The 24,605-nt window shown below is 41.9% G+C and overlaps 1 protein-coding gene and 1 long non-coding RNA gene across 4 annotated transcripts in view; one reads left to right on the top strand and one right to left on the bottom strand.

The window, feature by feature from the left end:
* The window catches only part of PATJ (PATJ crumbs cell polarity complex component), a 309,336-nt gene that overhangs the window by 157,952 nt on the left and 126,779 nt on the right, over nucleotides 1-24,605 (bottom strand). The window lies entirely within an intron of this gene.
* LOC139040369 (uncharacterized) lies at nucleotides 1,377-2,509 on the top strand. The gene is made up of 3 exons (XR_011494770.1): nucleotides 1,377-1,479; nucleotides 1,871-1,946; nucleotides 2,376-2,509. It is a non-coding gene; the product is annotated as an uncharacterized lncRNA (long non-coding RNA).

Genomic DNA, 24,605 nt, shown 5'->3' with positions numbered 1-24,605 from the left:
TGGACAAAAGACTTGAATAGACATTTCTTGAAACACAATAGACAAATGACCAACAAGCATATGAACAGATGCTCAACATCACTAATCATCAGATAACTACAAATCAAAACTACAATGAGATATAACCTCACACCCATTAGGATGGTTAGCATTAAAAAAATGGCAAATAAGAGGCGTGGGTGGGGATGTGGACAAGTTGGAACTCTAGTCCACTGTTTGTGAGAATGAAAAATGGTGCAGCCACTACGGAAAACAGTGTAGAGGTTCCTCAAAAAATTAAAAATAGAACCAGCATATGATTCAGCAATCCCACTTCTGGGTATGTATCCAGCAAGATTTAGAGTAGAATCTTGAAGAGAGATTTGCACACTCATGTTCATAGCAGCATTATTCACAACAGTTTTCCATCACAATAAAAACAAATAAAATAGTCTATTAAAAAGAAGTTAACCCTTGAAAATTTGTTTAAGGTTATGTTGTGACCTGGATGTGCATTTGCCAAAACAACAGCCGAGAGTTGGGAAGGAGACCACATATATCCTGCAGAAAAGCTGCGGAATGAAAGGAAGCATCTGTCCCGTATACCTAAAGAAGCCAACAAAAAGGATTAAGTTCTAAAAAAGCTAGTAGCTAAGACGATTATAGTAAAGACACAGAGAAGATACCAGAGACTCAAAACAAACTGACAACACTCATCATTCATCTCCTTCCCACAGAGGGACAGAGACTTGTCTTCTCTCTGGTGTCGCCCTTTTTGCACCATTTAATACTTTACCCTGTGGGCTTTAGTATCTTTTTGGCTTTTTTTTTTTCAGGCAGTCAAGAGGGTAACATGGAAGAGGAATTAGTCCCAGGATGGTATCAGTCTGTTCTCATGTGTCTTGTCTTTAGACTGATCACACTCTGAAAGCAGCTGACAGTCAGAATCTGGACAGGATCTGGCACATCAGTGACCAGCTGCTGTCTCAGAAGATAAAAGACAAGATAAATGAGAGGGGATGGAGCTGAGAGGAAGGAGCAAGCTCAACAGAGAGGCAGAAGCAGCAGAGCAGAAAAGCAGGCAGGGGCGTCTGCTGGAGACAACTCAAAGTCCCCCCTCGCGGGCAGTTCTGACTCGAATCTGTAACGACAGACGCTGCCTTTTGAGTGACAGCTGCCTTCAAATAAATGGTTTCATCTGATACTTCGATAGTCTTGTCTGGAAAAGAGAAGCACAGAGGCTGGGAGGGATTAAGTGAACGGCCCAGAACATCGGCCAGGAAAGGGCAGAGTCGATATTTTAACATAAATCACCCTCTCCCTTACGAGTTATAAACCACATGAACTTCTTTAAAAGGCCATGTGAAACTGCATTCAGCACTCCTCCTCTCTTTCTCCTAACATGCCATCAAGTTGTTCCTGCGAAGAGCGGGTGCTGAAAGCTTGTTAAAGGTACCTCTCCTGGAGCAGAAAGTTCAACTCTTAAAGAGATAATTTAAGGTAAAATTGATAAAAGGTTCAAAAGCAAGTTTAGAAAAAATATGTAGGAATAAAAGGAGAGTTCTTTATTTAGTATGGCCGAATAAAATAAAGTGAACCCTTATGTTTTTGAGAGCCATATTTGTCCATAACTCTCCTCGCTCTGTGCCAGAGGCACAAGTGCTCAGCAGTGAGTGCTTCCCGTTGCTCCGTTCCCCGCCACGCTCCCTTGCATGATGCTCTCTAGCCATGCTGCCATGTCACGGCTCCTCCATTCTTCCAGGCCTCAGCGACCGTGCAATGCTCACAGAGGATTCAGAGTCCTTTCTCTTTCTCCAAGGCACCCCGAGAGCCGGCCTCTATCACAGGGCTTCCTCCACTGTGAAATCTCACTCATCCGTCTTCCTTGCAGGATGGGGGACCTTGAGAACAGACCTGGGCCTCACTCATCGTGTATCCCCAGCACCGACAGTGGCACCGGGCACACAGTAAGCATTCAGTTAAGTGATACTTGACTTGCAGCCTCTAGAAGTGAAGGATGAGAGACTGAATATTTTTGCACATTTGCCTTTCCCAGCAATTCACTTATGCTTAAATTTTGATGTAATTCTACAGCTCTAACAGACTACCATTCAAAAACAAAGATGAGGGGGTGAAGGCAGGAGAAAAGCCAAGCTCCCTGGTACAAAGGGCACCCAAAGTCCACTTTAAATCCTGTATGACAGCTTCCTGGGTGGACTCCCCGGGGAGTGCTCCTGGGGAGCCTGATCTTCCTCTCTCACTCTCCCAGCCTCTCCTTGTCCTCTGAGTACGCACAGCAGAGCCTCCTCAGTTAAACTGGGCAGTAACACCTAGTGACTTAGCAGGGGGCTCTGGAGTCAGCCTGCAGGTTCAAATTCTACTTCTGCCGCCTGCAGCTGGGAAGCCTTGGGCTGACCGCCCTCCTGCTTTCCTCCGTGGCCTCGTGTGTAAAGTGAAACTAATAACGGCAACTACAGCTGAGCTGTTGCGGACACATGTGAGGCGGCGCTTAGAAGCACAACGCAACACCTCTCGCCGTCACTCCACCTCCTCTGCAGAAGCCAGAGCACCCCCAGCTGCCATTGCTCCACGTGCGAATCACCCCACAGCCCAGAGACGGCCCAGAGACGGCTGTGCCCTCTCTGGTCCTCGCCTTCTGCCCTCGTCACTGGTTGACTCTGTCCCCGGTCAACTGAACCAGTTAACTCCCTGGTCCCTTCTTCTCCTGCATGAGATCAAAGAATAAAAATAAAAAATTTTCCTTTGATTGACATGTTGGGGGGGCTGCACTTCGAGAACCACTGGGTTCATTAAACGATAATGTCACTTTTAGCTTGGAGATATCAAAACAGTTATGAGATGAATGCAGAAGATATTAAAGACATAATTATACTCAAAAGCAAAGGCCATCTATTGAGAATGAGTTTTAAATTAGGCACTGCACCAGGCTCTGCCATACACCTTTTTCTCATTTAATCCTCAAATTAACATTCGAGGTAGGCATTAGCCATGTCCGCTGAGGATGAATAAGCCGAAGCCCAGAGAGTTTACGTGGCTTGATTGAGGCTGCACAACAAGAAAATGACTGAGCTGAAATCTGAATATAGACCTCCTGACTCTAGACACAAAGGCTCTTTTGACTATACTATATGGGTTTTTTAATTCCAAAGATAAGAATGAGTTAAATTTATGTATTTTTCTTGATCAGGACCAGTAATGTGAAAGTGAACTTTGCTCAGCTCTCCGGTATAAAGTATAAAGGCTGAAAATCACGCTCACTTGTTCACTCCCTCAAAACAGCTTTTAGTGACACCCCTCATGTGACAAGCATGGTGCCAGGTGCTGACGGGCAATGCAGACCTGGCCCTGGAAGAGACAGAATTCACCTGATAATCCTAAGAGGAACTCGGATGAAAGGTAGAAAGAAAAAGCACCACAGGGGACTTATAGAAAAAGCATCTGCATCTGAACTGGACGTCAGGGAGGTCTTCCTCCAGGAAGTGAGGTTGGGAGCTAAGGGGGTTGAAGGGGAGTACTATTAGGCAGGGAAGGTGCATCAAAGGCTCGGAGGCAAGGCGGAGTATGGGATGCTGGAAGGACTGCCACTACAGAGGGGCACAGAAGACACTGAGGGACATGGAGAGAAATTCTGGGGCCACCCACAAGAGCCTTCAACAGCTACGATGGGAAGCCAGTGGGGGGGGGGGGGAACTGCCCGCTAAACACAGTGAATGGCTTACGCGCTAACGTACCCAAACGAGCAGCCACGTCTAACGACAAGTTAAAGCTTTCTTAAAGACTCCACGCAGACGCAATTAAATTAAAACCACTATACCATTAACCTCCAAAGAGGCAGGGAGACATAGATTTTGTAGCAAAGAAAAAAAAATCACCAACAGCACATTTTAATACTTCAGGCATCAATATAACATCCTATTTATACATGCAACCACAGATTAGAGGCTTTTAAAAGTTTTTGAGTTACAAAATTGTTTTCTAATATCCTTTTTTTTTTAAAGGTTGACACCTGAGCTAACAACTGTTTTCAATCTTCCTTTTTTTTCTTCTGCTTTTTCTCCCCAAATTCCCCAGTATATAGTTGTATATATTTTTTTAGTTGTGGGTCCTTCTGGTTGTGGCATGTGGGACACGGCCTCAACATGGCCTAATGAGCAGTGCCATGTCCACGTCCAGGATCCGAACCGGCAAAACCCTGGGCAGCCAACGCAGAGCGTGCAAACTTAACCACTTGGCCACGGGGCCGGGCCCTCTAATACCCTTTTCATTTTTACACTTTTCTAAGTATAAATAACCAAATGATCAGGTACCCATGATTTGTTTTTAGCTCTAACTTACGAATTCCCTTAAGAATAAGTGCTGCCTTATTTTCTTTTCGAATTACATCTTAGGCAGAATTTAAACACCTTTTCTACATCAAAGAAATCTCCTCTGAAAGCTTTAATCTGCCAATCCACCACATTTTTATTTAACTGGGTAAAGAACACATAAGAAAGTATATTGCTTTTAGATATACCTTAATATAAACTATGATAAATAATTAAAAAATACATATTACCGTCTAGAAATCATCATACTACCATAAACAACATTCAACTAAAATAATAAACCTTTAAAAATAGCTCTAGGAGAATCAAAATACTATGTAGGCCAAAATTTCCACTCTCTCCTGGTTTGGAAAGATAAGTTCAAGCAAGCAAACACACACACAAAAAGGGGTGAGCACGCTGCCTGTATTCTGACCTCCTTCAGCAAAGTGCTCAAAGTCCTAGAGAGAGTACATTTTGGTCTCTTTCCAAGAACATAAAAACATGTACGTCGGAATGGAGGAGACAGAATATCATACCACAGGGTCTTCCCTAGCCTGGCGCCCACAGTTTTAAACCTATGATGTAAACATGAAACGAAGTCAAGGCCAGAACTGAAGGAAAAGAAGTCGATACCTTCTCAGGCTGGTGGGCTCCTTCTCATGTGGACTCAGGCCAAGGGTCGTGGCCTCTCCGGTGAGATTCAAAGAGGTGCTCTTCACCTCACCTGAGGTCACACACCGCAGCTCTCCCGCACTGTCCTCCCATCGCTCTTAAAGGTTCCTTCTGAGGTTCCCCGGGGGTGTGTGCCAGGCCATACACGCTCTCCCTGACGATCACGTCAGCTCTTTATCACGGACTCTCCCCCACTGACTCCCTCCACACCTAGAACCGTACCCGGCTCTCAGGACAACGTCAATAAATGCTTGTTAAATGAATGAATGAATGCATACCTTCTTTTCTAAGAAAAGTTCTACTTATATGAGCTTATGGCCTTCTCTCCATATTTCCTACATTATTAAAAAAACCTGCCATTGGAAATTCTGTTAATTTGTTCTCTGATATCCATTCTTTCTTTCTTCTTGAGTAATGGAAACCAATATTTTTAGTTGGGCACATGTCTGCACAGAAGAAAAATAACATTTCTCAGCCTCCTTTGTAGCCAGTTGTATAACAACTCTGGACCACGGAATTTAAGCTGAAAGGCCATGTGCAACTTCCCAGAAACATCCTTAAGAGGAGCAAGGTTGTCCTTCTCTCCTCGTTTCTCCTCCCTGGCAGCTGGAACGCTGATAGCTGGCGCGAGCGTCCTCTGTACGCTGAGGGGATGCAGGGAAGGGAGGCCATGCACTGAAGAGCAGCAATATGGAGGGAGCCTGGGTCCCAGACAGTGCAGGGCCCACTTCCAGACTCATACCTGCAAGAAAAATAAACTCTTGTCCCCTAGAATCACTGTTGTCTTGGGGTTTCTTCACGCATGGTTGGAACTTCATCCTAACTGATACGTCATCATAGCTCCCCATAGCCTCCCCTTGTGACCCGTCCACACGTCAATTCTCTGTCAAGAACACGGTCAGGGGATTGCACCTCTGCCTCGATAGCTTTAATAGTCCTCCACTGACTACAAGAAGTCTGTCCTCATTCAGAACCCTGTGTATCACACCACGAGCCCCGTCCCACTGCTCTACAATCCAGGCTGACGTGCCTCGGCTCTGTCCTGTCAACTATAAAACTGCTCTGCACAAATAAGTCCAACACTCAACTCCAGACAGCGCACTTGAAAGGAATATTTCAAGAAGAAAAAGTATCAGGAAGCAGTCAGTGCCCAGACCGCTCCCGCTCACGCGCCCCCGCGTCACTCACACATCCCGAGGGTCGCGCACTCGCTCTCTCATCAGTAAGTACTGAGTGTGTCCTTCAGACAAGGCATTAACAAGAAGCGCTGGATTAAAACGAATCGCGACGCGCTCTTCCACGGAGCTGTAAATACACGCAGGAACTGGAGCACCAGGGTAGCCGTGCGAGCAGAGCTGGACTAGGGAAGCAGCAGGAGAGGGAGCTACAGAGACCCCACCTCCCACTGAGATGCTGGGGGTGGAGGGGTGCCCAGCAGGAGGAAAGGACGGCAGGGGTGCAGCCGTGGCCTCAAGGGCTGCTTGCTTGCCGGTGCAGCCAAACAGAGGCTGCTGTGTTCGTGCTCCTCGGGTCTGCTTTACGTAGTTTTCCACCTCTGCTTTTGCCGTCGGTCGATACTTTTCATTTGTGGATCCTGCAGTCAGCGGGCCTACCTGAAGTCTGTTTGACAAAGAGTTTTTGTCTCATCCTAGCGAGTGTAAAATACGACACATTAGAAGTGAAAAATTTATTTGCAAATTGGTAGCTAACAAGATCTAGTCAGGGACTCATTTTTGAGCAAAGTAAATGAGCTATGAGTACAAATGTCATATTTATTTTGGCGCCTGGAAACTTCCCATCATTTCTCTCACGGCTTTGTGTTCAGGCTGGAATGGTCAGCATGTCAGAAAGCTAGGTTTCAGAAGATTTAGTAATAGAGCCATTCATGTTTGGTTGTACAGCACAAGCACTGCACAAGGGTGCCTGGCGGAGAGCAAGCAGGGCTGATATGTACTCCACGTTCCACTCAGGAGTGTTTGCCCCGTGAGAGACTGTCTAAAGGATTAGGGGTGACTTTTCCTTTGCTTGAAGGCCTTCACCTTCTAAGTCATCCGTGCGCTTCTATGCCAATGCTTTCCAAAGCGGGGGGCTGATTCCAGTCCACATGAAGGCACAGTTGCAGATATTCCACAGAATTAATGGTAGTAAAGAGAAGAGAACATTCGACTGACTTCTTCTGAGACTCCTTTTCAGAGCTTAAGCATCTTCTTGGACCAGGGTCTCTCTCTCCATCTTTAAAATGGGCAGCCTCTTTCTTTCCCATCTGAACGCTTAGTTATTGCTACAAGATATCAATTCTTCCATCTTTAACTCTGCCCCTTTCAGGGAAGATGTCTCTTGCTAAAACTAAAGCAACCGAAATCAGCGTTTCCCCTATCTTGAACTAAATGAAACCAAGAACACTGAGAAAAATGCTTAGTAAAATGATCTTTTGTGGAGTACTAATTGACATCAAGATACTGGAAAATTTCTTGATAATCAAGGGGGATTTGAAATGTTCTCCATAAAAATTACACTTCATTCAAAGGTAGCAATTTTTATGAGGAGCTTAGATCTATAGAATAGGAAAGCTTGAGGGAAGGGATGGTTGTGATGATTAAAAACTACCAAGTGCTTTAATATCCAAAATATACAAAATCATACATCTCAACAACAAAAAAATTAACAACCCAATTAAAAAATGGGCAAAAGATCTGAACAGAGATTTCTCCAAAGAAGACATGCAGATAGCCAACAGGCACATGAAAACACGTTCAACATCATTAACTATGAGAGAATGCAAATCAAAACTACAATGAGATAGCACCTCACGCCCCACAGAATGGGTATAATTAACAAGACAGGAAACGATAAGTGTTGGAGAGAATGTGGAGAGAAAGGAAGCTTCATACACTGCTGGTGGGAGTGCAAACTGGTGCAGCCACTATGAAAAACAGTATGGAGATTCCTCAGAAAATTAAGAATAGATCTACCATATGATCCAGCTATTCCACTGCTGGGTATTTATCCAAAGAACATGAAAACACGAAGGCATAAAGATACACGCACCCCTATGTTCACTGCAGCATTATTCACAGTAGCCAAGACTTTGAAGCAACCTAGGTGCCCATCAAGGGACGAATCGATAAAGAAGATGTGGTATATACACAATGGAATACTACTCAGCCATAAGAAATAATGAAATGCAGCCATTTGTGACAACTTGGATGGACCTTGAGGGTATTATGCTGAGTGAAATAAGTTAGGGCGAAAGTCAAATACTGTATGATTTCACTCATAAGTAGAAGATGAAGACAACGATAAACACACTCATAGCAACAGAGATTGGATTGGAGGGGAAAAGGGGGGGAAGGCTGAAAGGGGTGATTAGGCACATGTGTGTGGTGATGGATTGTAATTAGTCTTTGGGTGGTGAACATGACAATCTACACAGAATTCAAAATATATAACAATGTACACCTGAAATATATATGTTATAAACCAATGTTATTGCAATAAAAAAAATTTAAAAAACAAACTACCACGTGCGGAATACCTGCTCCCTGCAGGCAGGATGCTATAAGCTTTATGTGCATACGTCACTCGGTCCTCTAAACAACCCAGTGAGGTAGGTGCTTTTATCTCCACTTTACCGTTAAGGAAAGAGTTTCAGAGGGATTAGTAAAGTCATGACCTGGTCTAAAATGATATGACTCCAAATTCCAAGCTCTCAACCACTACATTATGAGTTATATAAACTTATATGGTCAGATACCAGACTTTCATTAGCAAAATATGCAACTAATACTGACATTGAAAAATAACTTCAAAACATTTATTCCTTCATACAACGAAAAGCAATTATCACGTACAAAGGACTGTGTTGGGACGTGTGACCATTCTCAAGTGGTGGCAAAGTGTTTTATAGAAGTGGAAACTGTTATTTCCTAAGGTTTGAAAATCCCTCTATTTAGTTTTCATAAGTTATATTGCAGTTTAGACCAATTCTTGGAGATAAAACGTTATAGGTATTTGTTATCTGCTATTTAAGCATTCGTCCCATACTCGTTTCTTTCAAAAGTCGTGTTATATGGACTGTATGGTTCTATTTAGCCTGTTCTGATCTGAAGTGTCGTCCATTCATCCTTCCCTCATGATTCTTACAGATTTAGAGCAGTGTTGCTTTACCTGCCTGGGGCCATGCGTTTCATGGAAAACATAACAGACGTAAGAACTACCTCTCCCTCCTACCAAAAGACACATATTCCAAATTTACACAGAAAATTCAAGGGATTGACAGTCATCCTTGGACTCCATGTGGGCTGATGGACCCCAGTTAAAAAGCCCAAATTTAGGCTCCTAATTTTAATTGAAAATAGGTATATTCAAGGCTTTGTCGCCCTAACCAAACAGGATATCCCTTCTCCCTAAAAGTCATGCACCTAGCAGGAATCTTAAGGATGATCTAGAAATACTCTTGAGGATGATCTAGGCTAACACTCATCTTAGAGACTGAGAAAGTAAGGCTGAGAGAGCCAGCGGTGGGCCGCAAGTGAACAGGAGGCTGTGGGGCCTCACTCTCTGCCATACCACGGACACTGGGTGGTCTCTCTGGAGCAGTTTCTCCTCTCTGTTCCCTGACGAAAATGAGACTCCACATTTGAGGTCCGAGTCACAATGGGTGTTCCATACAAAGAAAGAATGATTTGTCAAATGAACCAGAAAACACTGCTTAAATCTTGGCGAAGTCTTCAAAGTAAATATGATTTTCAAATCATAGGGTACTTTAACCATTGAGGACTTTAGGTCTATAAATAGTTCCCAAACATTAAACAAGCACAGAGGGAATAATGAAATATAACGATATTTTATATTAAAATATTCTGATCAGTAAAAAAAGAAAAATCTGATTAAATTGATTAAATATTTGATACTGCCATTTGCCGGAATCAGGGTCATGTTTTAACTCTAAGTTAATTTAAGGTTTGGACAGCTGACTTTTTTACAACATGGGAAAAACCTAAATAACTAGCCTTGTTGATAAAATTTATGCTACCAAAGTACACAGAGTTAGAAATAGTGAGTATATCACCAATTGTATCTATAAGATAAATATATAACAACAAACATGCCGACAAATTATTTCACATTAACAGTGCACTGCAAAAAAGTTAACTTTCAATCTTGCATGAAGGAAAAATAATATACCAACTAACATATATATTTTTGTATATAGCTTAACCTTTTCAGAGGGCTAACTGTTTAAAAAAATCAACATATTAAATATTTTATATATCTTTTGCCATTTAATCACCAGTAAAAATTTATGGTGCAGGTGGTATTATTCCCATTTATAGGAAAGGAAATCAACGGTCAGACAGTTTTGTAACAAGTAACTTGTGCAAGGCTACACAGTAAGCAAGCCATAAAGCAGTATCTGAACCCACACCTGAGTCAGAGCTTTAGCTTCTGTGGTGTAACTCAAGGGTTGGCACACTTTCTAGAAAGAGCTAGACAGTACATATTTTAGGCTTTGTGGGCCATATGGTCTCTCTTGCAACTAATCAACTCTGCTGTTTTTTGTAACTCGAAAGCCCTAGAGATGACATGTAAATGAATGGGTGTGGCTGTGTCCCAATAAAACTTTATTTACAGAAACATGCGGCAGGCCGTATTTGCTGAATTCCAGAATAAAAGGTTAATTTAATTTAATTTAATTTGAGGAAGATTAGCCCTGAGCTAACATCTGCTGCCAATCCTCCTCTTTTTTGCTGAGGAAGACTGGCTCTGAGCTAACATCCATGCCCATCTTCCTCTACTTTATATGCGGGACGCCTGCCACAGCATGGCTTGCCAAGCAGTGCCATGTCTGCACCCAGGATCGGAACCTGAGAACCCCGGGCTGCCAAAGCGGAACATGTGCACTTAACCGCTGTGCCACCAGGCCAGCCCCTAAATGGCTACTTTTAAATTAGCTCACCCTGCACCAAAGGTCTGCTGGTTAGAAAATGGAAAAGCTGCTCCTTCGACTTGACCAGGAAAGCATCCTGTTGCTTCCCTGAGCTGGTCTCAGAGCATCCGTCGCATCTCAGAGCTGCCCAGAGACCACTGAAGGAGCAAGTAAAAAAAGACCGAGAACTGGGGCTGGCCCCGTGGCCGAGTGGTTAAGTTCGCGCGCTCCGCTGCAGGCGGCCCAGTGTTTTGTTAGTTCGAATCCTGGGCGCGGACATGGCACTGCTCATCAGACCACGCTGAGGCAGCATCCCACATGCCACAACTAGAAGAACCCACAACGAAGAATACACAACTATGTACCGGGGGACTTTGGGGAGAAAAAGGAAAAAATAAAATCTTTAAAAAAAAAAATAAAATAAAATAAAAAGACTGAGAACAGGCAAATAGACTCGTGTGCCTGTGGTCCTACTGTGCACCCTCCCAAGCGCACAGATTCCTCAGAACTTCATGATCCTTGAGGAAATGTTCCCCAAGAAAAACCAGTGTCCACTGTGAAAAAACGCCCTTTCCTTAGATACCACCACTGCACCATGTAGCCCATAAAGAGCCTTCTAGGTGGCACATGTGGACGGTGGGATGACCACCTTCTTCAGGGAGCACCGTTCCAGGAGAACGCCCCCTGTACGAACTGAAAAGATCTGGCCATTCTCTCTTGAACATTCAACAGGTTACATGCAAAAACGGCTTTTTTTTATATCAGTTCAAAGAACATTTATCAAAATCTACAATGACCCAAAAGAGTAATACTACACAACTAATCTCAGCCCGGCATCATAAGTGCATTAAGAGCCCTATGTACACAGGGGAAGAGATTGTTTAAGTACAAACTGAAAGAAATAAGAGCACAGACCTATGGTGAGAGTTACAGACTCCACAGGGACTGAAGAATGGGAAGCTAGTTTTTGTAGGTTCTGAGATCTGTCAAAACACAGATTAGCTACCTGTCAAAAGGATTCCTCTTGAAGAACAATCAAAACAGTGGACTAAGGACGTGCAAATTATTATAGAAACGTGCCTCGGCAATCCAGCAAATCCATTGTCTCTCGTTTGAGGAACCAAAGCATTTGACTTAACTTTGCACAGGAGCAGGGAGCTGTTTTTCAGAGACTTCGCATGGCACAGATGAGCAGGCACAAACAATGTAATGCTGTTTGTTATTAGACTGTCACTATGTGCGTGCAGCCAAAACATTTCCAAGAAACCTCAGAGGTACTGAAGCAAACACTTAGATGGGGAGCCAGGGAACTGTCCATTAGATAGAAATTTCTCTTTTTTTCTTTAACCTCTTACACCTGATGATCTTTTGCTTTATGAAGCTGAAAGGTGCTTCCTTCTCATTCCCAGCATCTCTTACATCTGTATTGGCTTTGGAAATACTCGAGAGAGCAGATACGGAAAACCTGAAGCAGGTACAGGCAACGCTGAACCAAAACTCGAACGCAATTCAAACTGTTTACCAAAACAGTGACATGCTTCCATCTCACGGAGGACAAACACAGGAACGTGGGGTGACGCGACAGCTACACACCTGATGGACCTTAGAACTCACCCATTCCCTCTGGTTAGCATCAGGAGACTTGCTATTTCCTCTCCAAATGCAGAAATCTTTCAGTAATGAGAGAGAAATTTGTTTCCGCTGAGAAGCCTGATTCACACTGTGAGAGTGCGACGCCACGGGACGTGTGCCCTGAGGACCAGTGGCACGCCTCCATTACTGTGTTTTTCCCCAATTCAGCTTCATTTGGTTTGTGACTTTTTCTTTTAAATTGGAATTTTGAATATTAAAATGTAGTTTGCTAAAGAATACAATGAACATTTTTCAGAATTTGGGACTTCAGTATGCCTTTTTTTTTTTTTGGAATTCTGATTCCATGTCTGTTTGCCCAATTACTGAAAAGGAGGATAGACATCAATTTGTCTTCATCAATGGAATGGATTACTTGAGAAGATCCTTGAAAACATGTAAAGTTAAAACTTGTTACAAACAAGTGCAGGCTTTGGAGTCATCTAGACTTCAGCCACAAAATAATGAGACTCTAAAAAAACCCCAAAATTACACATATTGAAGAAAATAATGTATGTAAAGAATTTAGCACAGTGCTTAGAACATAAGTACTCAAAAAAAGTAGATAAACTGTAAATTTTATTTCAATGTTCTGAAAAGGAGTCTGATGGGTTAGCTACCACTATGACTTCCATTTCAGAAAATAAGTCTTGAGCTTTAGGTTTTAGAATTCTTGCTCCTCAAAATCCGATCTTACTTTGTCGGTTCTACTTTCCCACTAGTATGTTGCACGGGTCCCCTCTTGACACTGATCGGCTTTGTCCTTCCCTCCTACACGCCCGGCTGCCGACATTCCTCTCCTTCAGTGGACTCCCGAGTCTGAGCTGCCGTGCTCCCTCCAGTCTACCGACTTCTCCAGCTCAGCGTCTTCTAGATGGCTTTCGAAGCGTCTGTTTCTGCACCTAAACACACTTCTCTTTCAGGAAGACGGTAAACTTCCTGAGGGCAGACGTCACCTTAGCATTTCTCCCCTTAGGCTCAGGACTGCATTAGGCTCCGAAACTTTTTAATGTTATATCATCATAGTAACTGAGGTTACGTCATACTTCCACCAACCCACGGATAAACCACTCCAAGCTTTCTATAAAAACAGTTTTACTATCTATAAAATGGGAATAATAAGACTAACTGACTTGGGACAGATATATTCAGAATATGCAACATGAATGCTTCACACTATGCAAGTATCTTAGAGTCTTAACATACAATAAATATAAAGGACAAGAGATAAGAGTCAATTTTTTTTTAAATACATAATCTCTAAATAAGAAAATAGAATAGAGACCTAGGAGTAATTTTTCTTACCTTCTCTCCCCATAAAAAAAACAAAAAGGGGCCATTCCCTGTAATAACTTTAAATGCTACTTAATATTTGACACACTACCTCCCTAATTCAAATCGCAACACTCTCTTTGTTCAACACTGGATCAATTAAAACGATGAATGTTTAACCTATATCCACATACGCAAACCTGAAATATTTTAAAGTACATAAAACCACTGATATTAGAGCAGCATAAACCCATTTGAAATAACATGTTTCCAAGCAAGGACAAAAGAAAAAGTAAATTCTCTGCAGACTGAGGCCTCATCCTTTATCATCCTTTGTATAATTTTTTGTAAAATATGCCAAAAAGAGACATGAAATAGAAAGATGCTTTTAAAATTAACTGAATGCAGAGCAGTAAACACAACATAAAGACTATTACAGAGATTAAAATACTTTGGAGTTAATACATATCTATGTATACATAAATAGAAACCTTTAATAAATGTTGAATATATTTATTATGAAAATCATGGAAAATTCATCCTGAGAAGGAACACTGGAAAAGTAACTTATATATAACACATAAACATATATCTACTATGAGACACATTTATAGCTAAGAACACTTTTTAAAAACCAAGTTCATATATTATTTGAATAAAATGCAAAAGACACAGAAATTCCTACTGACTAGATATACTCTCTTCAATTTCTGGAAAACCCCCTGTGAGGATGCTGGAGGGTTTCTCCCGGGGGTCTGAGGCCCGGACGGCAGCAACTTCAAGACGTGAGAGAGAGATTAAGGAAATGATCAGGGATGGAAGGTTATACGCAGGAGACTAAAGCACATGTGCATTCTTAATCTGGAGAAACAGAACTTAAAACCAAGAAACTTCCTGAAACAGAAGGGAAATGAACAAATCACTCTAGAGGGTCTGAAGAAAAGCAGGTAGGGTCCACGAATATTCAGGATCATTCCTACGGTGCCTTGTCAACACACGTTTGAGCCACAGTATTGAAAAGATGACATTTAGACCGCTGAAAGCAATTCCAACTATAGAATGAGAGAAACACAGTACAGACAGTTGTCACCATAGGGAATCTGTGACGCATCTACTTAAGAGCTATAACATTTCCTCTAAATCAAAATTATGAAAATTAGAGACCATATAACTCAGGACTCCAACGCTAAGATCCTCAGAAATTATATCTTAGGCAAAAGGAAAGTTCTTATTCAATTATTTGATAGCATAGCCAGGAACAAGGTTTGCTCACTTAAATCAGGAATGCAGCATACATCCTGCTGTTGCAGTAGAAATAACCTAATTTGCGTGTGTGCTGCTGAAAATAAAAAGAAAGGCTATAACGTGATGTCTAATCTCTGAGTTTACAATCCCTCCCTTAGGCAGTAACACTTAGGCAAGAAGACCCCTATTACGTCTAAATGTTCCACATATTACCTAGACAAAAAAGAAGCTCTGGTAAATTAATTTCTTAAGAGTCAGGCAAAAGTAGCCACTAAAGAGAGTATTTTACTGCATGGAATTATATTACCATTCTAGCAATGATTTCAAGAACTATATGTTGACAAGAAGTCCCTGATAATTCTTCCAAGTACTGAGCCCCCACCCCAAGTAATCTGAATTTGTAAGTTTAGATGAATGGGACCTCAATCACAATTAGCTAATATTTCAGGTGCTATTTTACAATTCAGAGAAAGGAGGCTTTTGTTTACCCCGATTCCTCAATGATATTCTGCTTTCAGCTACAACAAAATGCTGAATGATCAGTTTTTTTAATTAATCAGAATAACATTGTTCTAATGTAAATCATCTTCCCTTTTGATTATGGCAAAGTCACAAATAACAACAATCATAATAAATGTCCAGGAGATCTGCTTCTCAGTGACAATTCTGGAAGGAGAGCATACTGCACGAGTGCAGTGTTAAGAATTTTGGCACTGAAACTACTCGTAGATTCTTGACAGTCTGATAAACTGCTCTACTTTTCAAAAACATTAGGGAGATGATTCCATGAAAGGAAATTTTTAAAGGATTGTTTCTAACATATAATTGCCTTGCACAGGCATATGTACGCTTGCTCTCTCGCTTAAGATAAATGCCTTAGCTTACTATTGTTCAAATCTTTAAAACAGCATTCTGCACCACCATCAGACAGCTTACGATCGCATTCGGAAAGGAGCACAGACCACAGAGGCACAGATCTCTTACCTGGGAAACCCCCCTGGACCATTGCTGTGCCAGCGTTCCCTTCAGGGCATCTGCACGCCTGATCACATTCAACGCTGGAGGCAGCTCAGAGTCTCACCAGGCTCTGTCCTCTCTCTTCTGTCGACCTTGGGCCTGGTTTTTTCCCCCTCAGCTTTTATTCTTCTTAAGGGCAAGTTGTCACTCTACTTCTATCATGAGAAGCAATCAATTAAGCTACTCCTCAAGCTAATCTGTCAGCAGGTGACAGCTGCCTGGAAGAGTGTGCGGGGAGAAGCAGAATCCTTGGTTCCCACATCTGACCCCGGATGCCTCATACTGCCGACTGGCACTCAGTCACCCTGCGCCAGGATGACAGCTCTATTTCAGAGCAGGAGGCAGGATAGCACGGCCACTTATCTGCGGCCAGCTTCAATTAGGATCACTTTAATGACCCCGTTTTCCCGCTGAGAAAGAGGTGATCACATTAGTTGCATCTTTCGAGTGCAGATTAAAAGGAAATGGCAGTTGGTTTTAGCCTGTCCGAAGTGCGGGGACAGCCATCAACTCGGTCCCTCCTTACTGCTCTCAGCCCTGAATCACTTTCATAACAAAGAAGCTGGTGAGCAGACCGAACGCGCGGGGTCCCCTAGTGGGACGCATTTGTGTCTCAGCAACATTCTAAACATGCAGTAAAGATGCTACCGGAGCAGTCAAGGCTTCGAGTAAGATTTCTGGGGGAAAAAAAGAATATGAAAAGAACCAAAAGCTTCAGAGAAATCACTAGAGAAATGGCTGAGGTTTCTTAAACTTCACTTAAAATGCTACATTGCAGCCCCACCCCCAGTATACCTGACTACAATCATATATCCAACTGCAATTGCTTCAGAATTCTCTATCAATCACTGCAGTATCTTCCGAATTTTCTTTGTAAAATCTAGAGTAAGAATTCATCTATCTGATAATCGATCACATGGATGACTAATATAGCCTGAACGTAATTTAAATGCTGCTCAAAAGATCTTAAACAATTTTTTATTTATAGTTACAATAAATGCACCCAAATTATACCAAGGGCTAAAGCCTGAGAAGTTTTCAGAATAAAAAACCCACTAAAATAAAAAGCAACGTTCACCAGTCTCCAATTATAGGGATGGAATAAGAATTCTACTGATTTGACTTAATTATCAAGATGAAGGGTCCAGAAGAGGATGATGAACATAGGAAAAGAGAAAAAGAATTTACATAAAACTAAAAAATTAAACTTTAGCCTTTATTTCTTAATCTGTCCCCTCCTATTCTGCACTGTCAAAAACAAAAAAAGGAAAAAAGAGAGAGCAAATAAATCCAAATACTTAGTAAAATGAATGTGGAAATACCGCTACAAGGCACTAATGACACTGATGAATGCTGTCTGCTTGTTTGGGGTGAACATTCTGGCATTCTCTAAATCCTGGGTAATAAGTGCTGTTGACTGTAGTGACATCTATTGGCAAGGCAGAGATCAACCACAGAGCCCACAGCGAAACAAAAAACAAACAAAATTTTAAGCTAAAAAAACTACTAGTTGCTCAATAAATCTCCGTTGATCATGGTGGGTCCACTTCATGTTAAAAATTGGTATGGTGCACACAGGAAGGGAGCGCCTAACTGTGGCCCTGCCACCAACTGAGACCGAGGTTGCAGCCCTGACGTCTACAATGACTGATTCTGTGACTTTGGCCAAATTAATCACTCTGGGTGTTAGGATTCTTGACTGTGAAATTAGACCAGACGAGCTTTAAGGTTCTCAAAACCCACCACCATCAAGGCAGACACTGAGCTACATTTATTCCCTTCTTTAAAGGAATTTGCTATTTGATCGCTGTCCTCCTTTAACATAAACCTTCTTAGAATGAATGTCTTCACTATGCCTTACAAATGTGGTTCTTTAAAATATTTAACTTTGAAATAATTGTAACAGCTTTATTTATAACTTACACAACATAAAATTCATCCACTGCGTGCACACAATTCAACAATTCTTAGCAAATTTACAGAGGCGTGCAACCATCACCACCATCCAGTTCTAGAACATTTCCAACACCTCCAAACATTCCATCAGCCCAAACTCAACCCCAACTCCAGGCAGCTACTGACTTGCTTTCAGTCTCTATAAATTTGTTTTTTATGCACATTCTCCATAAATGGAGTCACACAGCATGTACTCTTTTGCATCAGGCTTCCTCTACTTATATAACGAGAACGCATCAGTATTTTGCTCCTTTTCATTGTTGAATAGTATTCCACTGTACGGATATATACCATTTTGTTTATCCAGTTACCAGTTGATGGACATTCGGCTATTTCCAGTTTTCGGCTATTACAAATAATGCTGCTAGGAACATCCATGTAAGAGTCTTTGTGTGGACATATGCTTGCATTTCTCCTGGGTATACCCCTAGAAGTAGAATTGCTGGGTCATATGATAAACTTACGTTTAACTTTTTAAGAAATTACCAAACTGTTTTCCAAAGTGAGAACCATTTTACATTCCCACCAGCAGTGTATGAGGGTTCTAATTGTATGCCTGTCTTTTTACTAAAATCATTCTAGTGGATGTGTAGTGGTTTTAATTTGCATTTCCTTAATAATTAATGATGCTGAGCATTTTCATGTGCTTATCAGCCATTTAGATATATTCTTTGTGAAATGTCATTTCAAGTTTGTCCACATTTAAAAATTGGTTTGCTTGTTGTCTTATTGAGCTGTAAGACAATGCTTTTTTCATTCCAAATAAATCTATTTTATTATACAAAATTCAAGTGGATTAAATAAAGTTTAAAGAGGAAGTTTTTTCCTCAAAACTACCCTCTCAAAGCAGTTTGGTATACATGCTTCTGCACATTTTCCAATTAAAAAATGCTAGGGGTTCAGCTTTGGCCTTAGAAATTGGCTAAAACCTGCTCTCTGGCTTTGGCCTCTAGAAGGTCAAAGGTCTGAAAGATGTCTGGACATGATTCAGGTGCCTCTGAACAGTGCAGGATCAATCGTCCTGGGACAGCACAGATCAACAATAAAGACTGAACTGTGTATTAATGGCAATAATTCAAACAAGGCTGACATCTCATTTTACTGTTACTACTCAAATTAGAATTCCTGTGTAACTTGAAGTGGAAAATTTCTTAAGTGTTTGCTATACTGAAATTCTATCAGTTATTGAAGCATAAATGTTTATTATTATAAGACTAAAATACTACAAATAATTAAAGATAAGGATGAAGGCTGCTAATTTTTTATATTAAAAAACTACTAAATTTGGGGTCAGCCCGATGGTGTAGTGGTTAAGTTCGCACACTCCACTTTGGTGGCACAGGGTTTGCAGGTTCAGATCCCAGGCATGGACGTACACACTGCTCATCAAGCCATGCTGTGGTGAGATCCCATATACAAAAAGCAGAGGAAGACTGGCACAGATGTTAGCTCAAGGACCATCTTCCTCAAGCAAAAGGAGGAAGACTGGCAAAAGATGTTAGCTCAGGGCCAAGCTTCCCCTTCCCCCCAAAAAAAAGAAAAGAAAGAAAAATTAATAATTTTTTTAAAAGGTTAAACAGGAAAATATATTGACAGCTAATATGAATATTAAGATAATTAATTCTACAAAGAACATTACAACCTTTGTGAATCAATAAGTGTTCATAAATATTTAAATACTATAAGGCATAATAATAGAGATTAAGTTATCTCATAAGTTTTGTAATACTGTTCAGCAACTAGCACTCATATTAAACAAAGTAGCCTTTAAAAGCTATATTTTTAGTTTTTAAATTCCTTTTTTTTTTAAAAGATTGGCACCTGAGCTAACAACTGTTGCCAATCTTTTTTTTTTTTTCCCTGCTTTATCTCCCCAAACTCCCTGGTACATAGTTGTATATCTTAGTTGCAGGTCCTTCTAGTTGTGGCCTGTGGGACGCTGCCTCAATGTGGCCTGACAAGTGGTGCCATGTCCGTGCCCAGGCTAGGAACTGGCAAAACCCTGGGCTGCTGCAGCGGAGCGCACAAACTTAAACACTAGGCCACAGGGCTGGCTCCTAAATTCCATTTAGACCATGAATTTTTCTCAAAACATTCTCCTGTGTATTCTTTCTGCATTGGGTGGAATGAAGTTAAATGTCAACCCTACAACATTGGAATTCCACGGGAATGAAATATTACAAAATCATATATAAATACTTCCATGACAATTTCAACTTTGGTCCAGAGAAGATAAAGAATAGGAAGAGAAAATGTATTAGAGAAAAATGAAGTACCCCCAAATTCTTCTCTTCTAATAATCTCAATTGAAAGAGAAAGTATAACAGCATCACAGTAGTGATGCAACGGTCATCAGGAAGCAGTCCACTGTGGACAGTGACACAGCATCACAGTGGTGATCAGGGAGCAGTCCAGTGTGGGCAGTGACAAGCATCTCAGTGGTGACACAGCGGTGATCAGGGAGCAGTCCAGTGTGGGCAGTGACAAGCATCTCAGTGGTGACACAGCGGTGATCAGGGAGCAGTCCAGTGTGGGCAGTGACAAGCATCTCAGTGGTGACACAGCGGTGATCAGGGAGCAGTCCAGTGTGGGCAGTGACAAGCATCTCAGTGGTGACACAGCGGTGATCAGGGAGCAGTCCAGTGTGGGCAGTGACAAGCATCACAGTGGTGACACAGCAGTGATCAGGGAGCAGTCCACTGTGGGCAGTGACAAGCATCTCAGTGGTGACACAGTGGTGATCAGGGAGCAGTCCAGTGTGGGCAGTGACAAGCATCTCAGTGGTGACACAGCAGTGATCAGGGAGCAGTCCAGTGTGGGCAGTGACAAGCATCTCAGTGGTGACACAGCAGTGATCAGGGAGCAGTCCAGTGTGGGCAGTGACAAGCATCTCAGCGGTGATCAGGGAGCAGTCCAGTGTGGACACTGTTAATCACGTACTGTGCCTACACAATAACTTCAACTCCAAAGAACTGACTTCTAACATTTTTCAAAATTAAATTATAATAATTTTTGGATAAAACCTTAATATATACTTATGCCAGAATTTCATTCCATAATGGAATATCTGGCCAACACTGAAGAATTTTGTATTCAAGAACCATAGCTAGCATTTCTGGAGAACTTCCTCCACGAGCACATTACATACGACCTCTCTCCTAGTGTCTCACTACCACCCAGTGAGAGGAGTACATTACTACCCCCCTCTTGGAAATGAGAAAACTAAAGAGGTGCAGTTTGTTCCAGGTCAAATGTCTAGAGATGCTTAGAGATTAAGTGACTTCCTCAAGGCTATATTATGTACTAATTACACACATATATCGCTATGATTGCTACTAGTGAAAAATGCTGCAGTAAACACCTTCGTAGGTATATATACACATATATCACATGGATCCCAGGAGCAGCCCTGAACACCACTCATCAAGCCACGCTGTGTTGGCGTCCTGCATACAAAGCAGAGGAAGATCAGCACAGATGTCAGCTCAGCGACAATCTTCCTCACCAAAAAAATAAAAATAAAACAATAAAAAATAAATGAAAACCTGGTTGAAAGAAGGAATGCCAACGGGTTAGAAAGACCCGACTGTGGTGAAAAGCATTTAACCTCTGGGACCACAATGGAACAAAGCAGGAGATGGTGGCCTCTCTCCCTGGGGACAGAAACTTTTAGATAAAGGGCGGGGCGGTATACCGGGAAAGAGGTCAGCTGTGTTGGACGGAATGCTCTGAACTAGACGGAGACCACAGCACCGCAGGAAGGGAATCCCGCGTCCCTGGGTCTTCAGCCAGCCCCACTGTGACTGTGCAGGTCACTACCCTCGTCATCAATGTGCACCAAATACTGAGTTTCTATCATGTGCCAGGCCAAAACAGAGAGGGCCACTAGCCTCATGGAACTTACAGGTTTAGTTGGGAAGACAGACATTAACCCAGTAATTACATAATAATTACATTTTGTTAAGAGCTATTAAAGAAAAACACAGGATATATATTAGAATAAGGAGTCAGACAAGTTTCTCCAAAGAAGGTGAGGTGACATGAAGCTGAAGTCAGCAGAAAAGATGACGTTTCCTTTCAAAGGCTCTTTTGTAGATCAAGTGCGAACGCATGAAAGAGCTGAGGAGGATGTGCGGCACATAGTGGGTACTCACTAAACGTGACGAGCCCCATACAGTTACAAAGTCGTGGCAAAAAAACAGAAAGAACGCTACAAATGTGGGAGAGATCAGAATGAAGATCATCCACACCTGTTGATCTGCCGTCAGGAAGAGATGACAGACAGGATAGCAGAGCGAGGTTAAGGCTCGAAACCTTAAAAAGGCTTGAAAGTCACCAGGTGATGGTGAACTGAGGACCACTTCATGCCCTTAGTGATTCTGAGCCTTGACGAGACAATCTAGTTTTAAATTTAGGTATCAGAGACTATTACCATAAAGCCAAGTCAACAGCTCTGCACCCTCGATACCTCCCTTTGACAAGCTGTGCAGGTGTGATGATGGCAGTTTTGTCAACAGCTAAGCATTTATGTGGATATTGTTTCTTAACTGTTTTGTAATTCTCAATTAAAATTCAAGCAATTTTCTTTCACTTGATGGCTATAAGACTTCTTATGATAATTTGACACCAGAATGTCATGAAATATTTTCAACTACGCAAGATAAGTGATCTATGATATAAATGCCTATTATGTACCACACTCCCTATATTGGTTGTAACATTTAATTCTCACAACAATCTGAACAACAATTACTATGCTTATTTTACCAAGTACATCTCTTTCTTCTTATCAATTCTGTGTTGCTAAGTCCAATGGCTACTTCTGTCTCCAGCCTCCTCAACCCCCAAGCATCATTCCGCAGTCGAGCACTGTGTTCAACGACAGAACCCTTCTTGAAACACATTCTTCACTTAAACTACCTAATTCCATAACCACCTGGAAGTGTTCTTATGCGAGGTGCTCCTTTGCTTGCTTACAGGGCACGTGTGGGGTTCGCTGCTTGCTGCTCTCTACATACTACTCCTCAGTAAATTCACAAGCTCCCATGACTTTTTTTTCTTTTGGGGAAGGTTAGCCTGGAGCTAACATCCACCACCAATCCTCTTCTTTTTGCTAAGGAAGATTGGCCCTGAGCTAACATCCGTGCCCATCTTCTTCCATTTTTTATTTGTGGGATGGCTGCCACAGCATGGCTTGACAAGCGGTGTGTAGGTCTGCTCTGGGGATCCAAACCAGCGAACCCTGGGGCTGCATAAGAGGAGTGCGGGAACTTAACCGCTGAGCCACCGAGCCAGCCTCTCCTGGGGACCACCCAGATCAGTGGTTGACAGAATGTGGTCCCCAGATCAGAAGAATCAACCTCACCTGGGAACTAATTAGAAATGTAAATTATCAGGTCATTCCAGATTTAAGGAATCAGAAACTGGGGGTGAGACCAGTAACCAGTGTTTGAACAAGCTCTCCAGGTGCTTCTGATGCACACTAAAGTCTGAAAATAATTGAGCTAATTAGTGTTTTTCATACTGCAGCTCACAACTCATTACTCTGTCAAGAAATAAACTGACCTGCAAACAGCATTTTAAAAAATTAAATGGATTAAATAGAAAAAGAATAAAGTTCTTATATAAGGTAAGGAATACTTCAAGAAACTTTTGTTTCAATTATATATACATGTTTATCTGTGTATACCCATTTATACTTGGTTGATAAGTGAAATATATGTTACTGTAGCTCACAGTCTGAAAGAAACAATCTGATTTACAGGATGGCTGTAGAAGCCAGCTCTCTGCATGGATCTACATGATGACTGTGGAAGCCAGCTCTCTGTATGGATCTACATGATGACTGTGGAAGCCAGGTCTCTGCATGGATCTACATGATTACTGTAGAAGCCAGCTCTCTGCATGGATCTACATGTGACTGTAGAAGCCAGCTCTCTGCATGGATCTACATGTGACTGTGGAAGCCAGCTCTCTGCATGGATCTACATGTGACTGTGGAAGCCAGCTCTCTGCATGGATCTACATGTGACTGTGGAAGCCAGCTCTCTGCATGGATCTACATGGTGACTGTGGAAGCCAGCTCTCTGCATGGATCTACATGGTGACTGTGGAAGCCAGCTCTCTGCATGGATCTACATGGTGACTGTGGAAGCCAGCTCTCTGCATGGATCTACATGTGACTGTAGAAGGCAGCTCTCTGCGTATCTGGTTCCTCCTTGTCATTCAGCTCTTATCTTGGCCTCATACCCATTCTGCTCAATGTTGCCTGCTCTAAGGCATTTGTCCTCATACTACCTTGTTTTATTTTAGTTATTTATACTATTCATCAATATTTAAACACCTTACTATTTATGATCTCTCCCTCCCACTAGAATATAAGCTAATGAGAGGAGAAATCTTGTTCCTTGCTGTGTTCCCAACAGTTAGAACAGTGTCTGCCTACCTGTAATATCCACTCAATAAACATTTCTTGGCAGGAGGAACTTTATAAACAAGTAATTTACCAAAGTTCATCTAGGTTGGATTTCACTACACTTTAAAATCATGTGTATCTCATGCCTGTGATCTCTCTGATA

This window comes from Equus asinus, chromosome 16, assembly GCF_041296235.1.
Source record: "Equus asinus isolate D_3611 breed Donkey chromosome 16, EquAss-T2T_v2, whole genome shotgun sequence".
Taxonomy (NCBI): domain Eukaryota; kingdom Metazoa; phylum Chordata; class Mammalia; order Perissodactyla; family Equidae; genus Equus; species Equus asinus.
The sequence above is the reverse complement of the archived record's forward strand: the minus strand, read 5'-3'. Positions and strand labels throughout refer to the sequence as shown.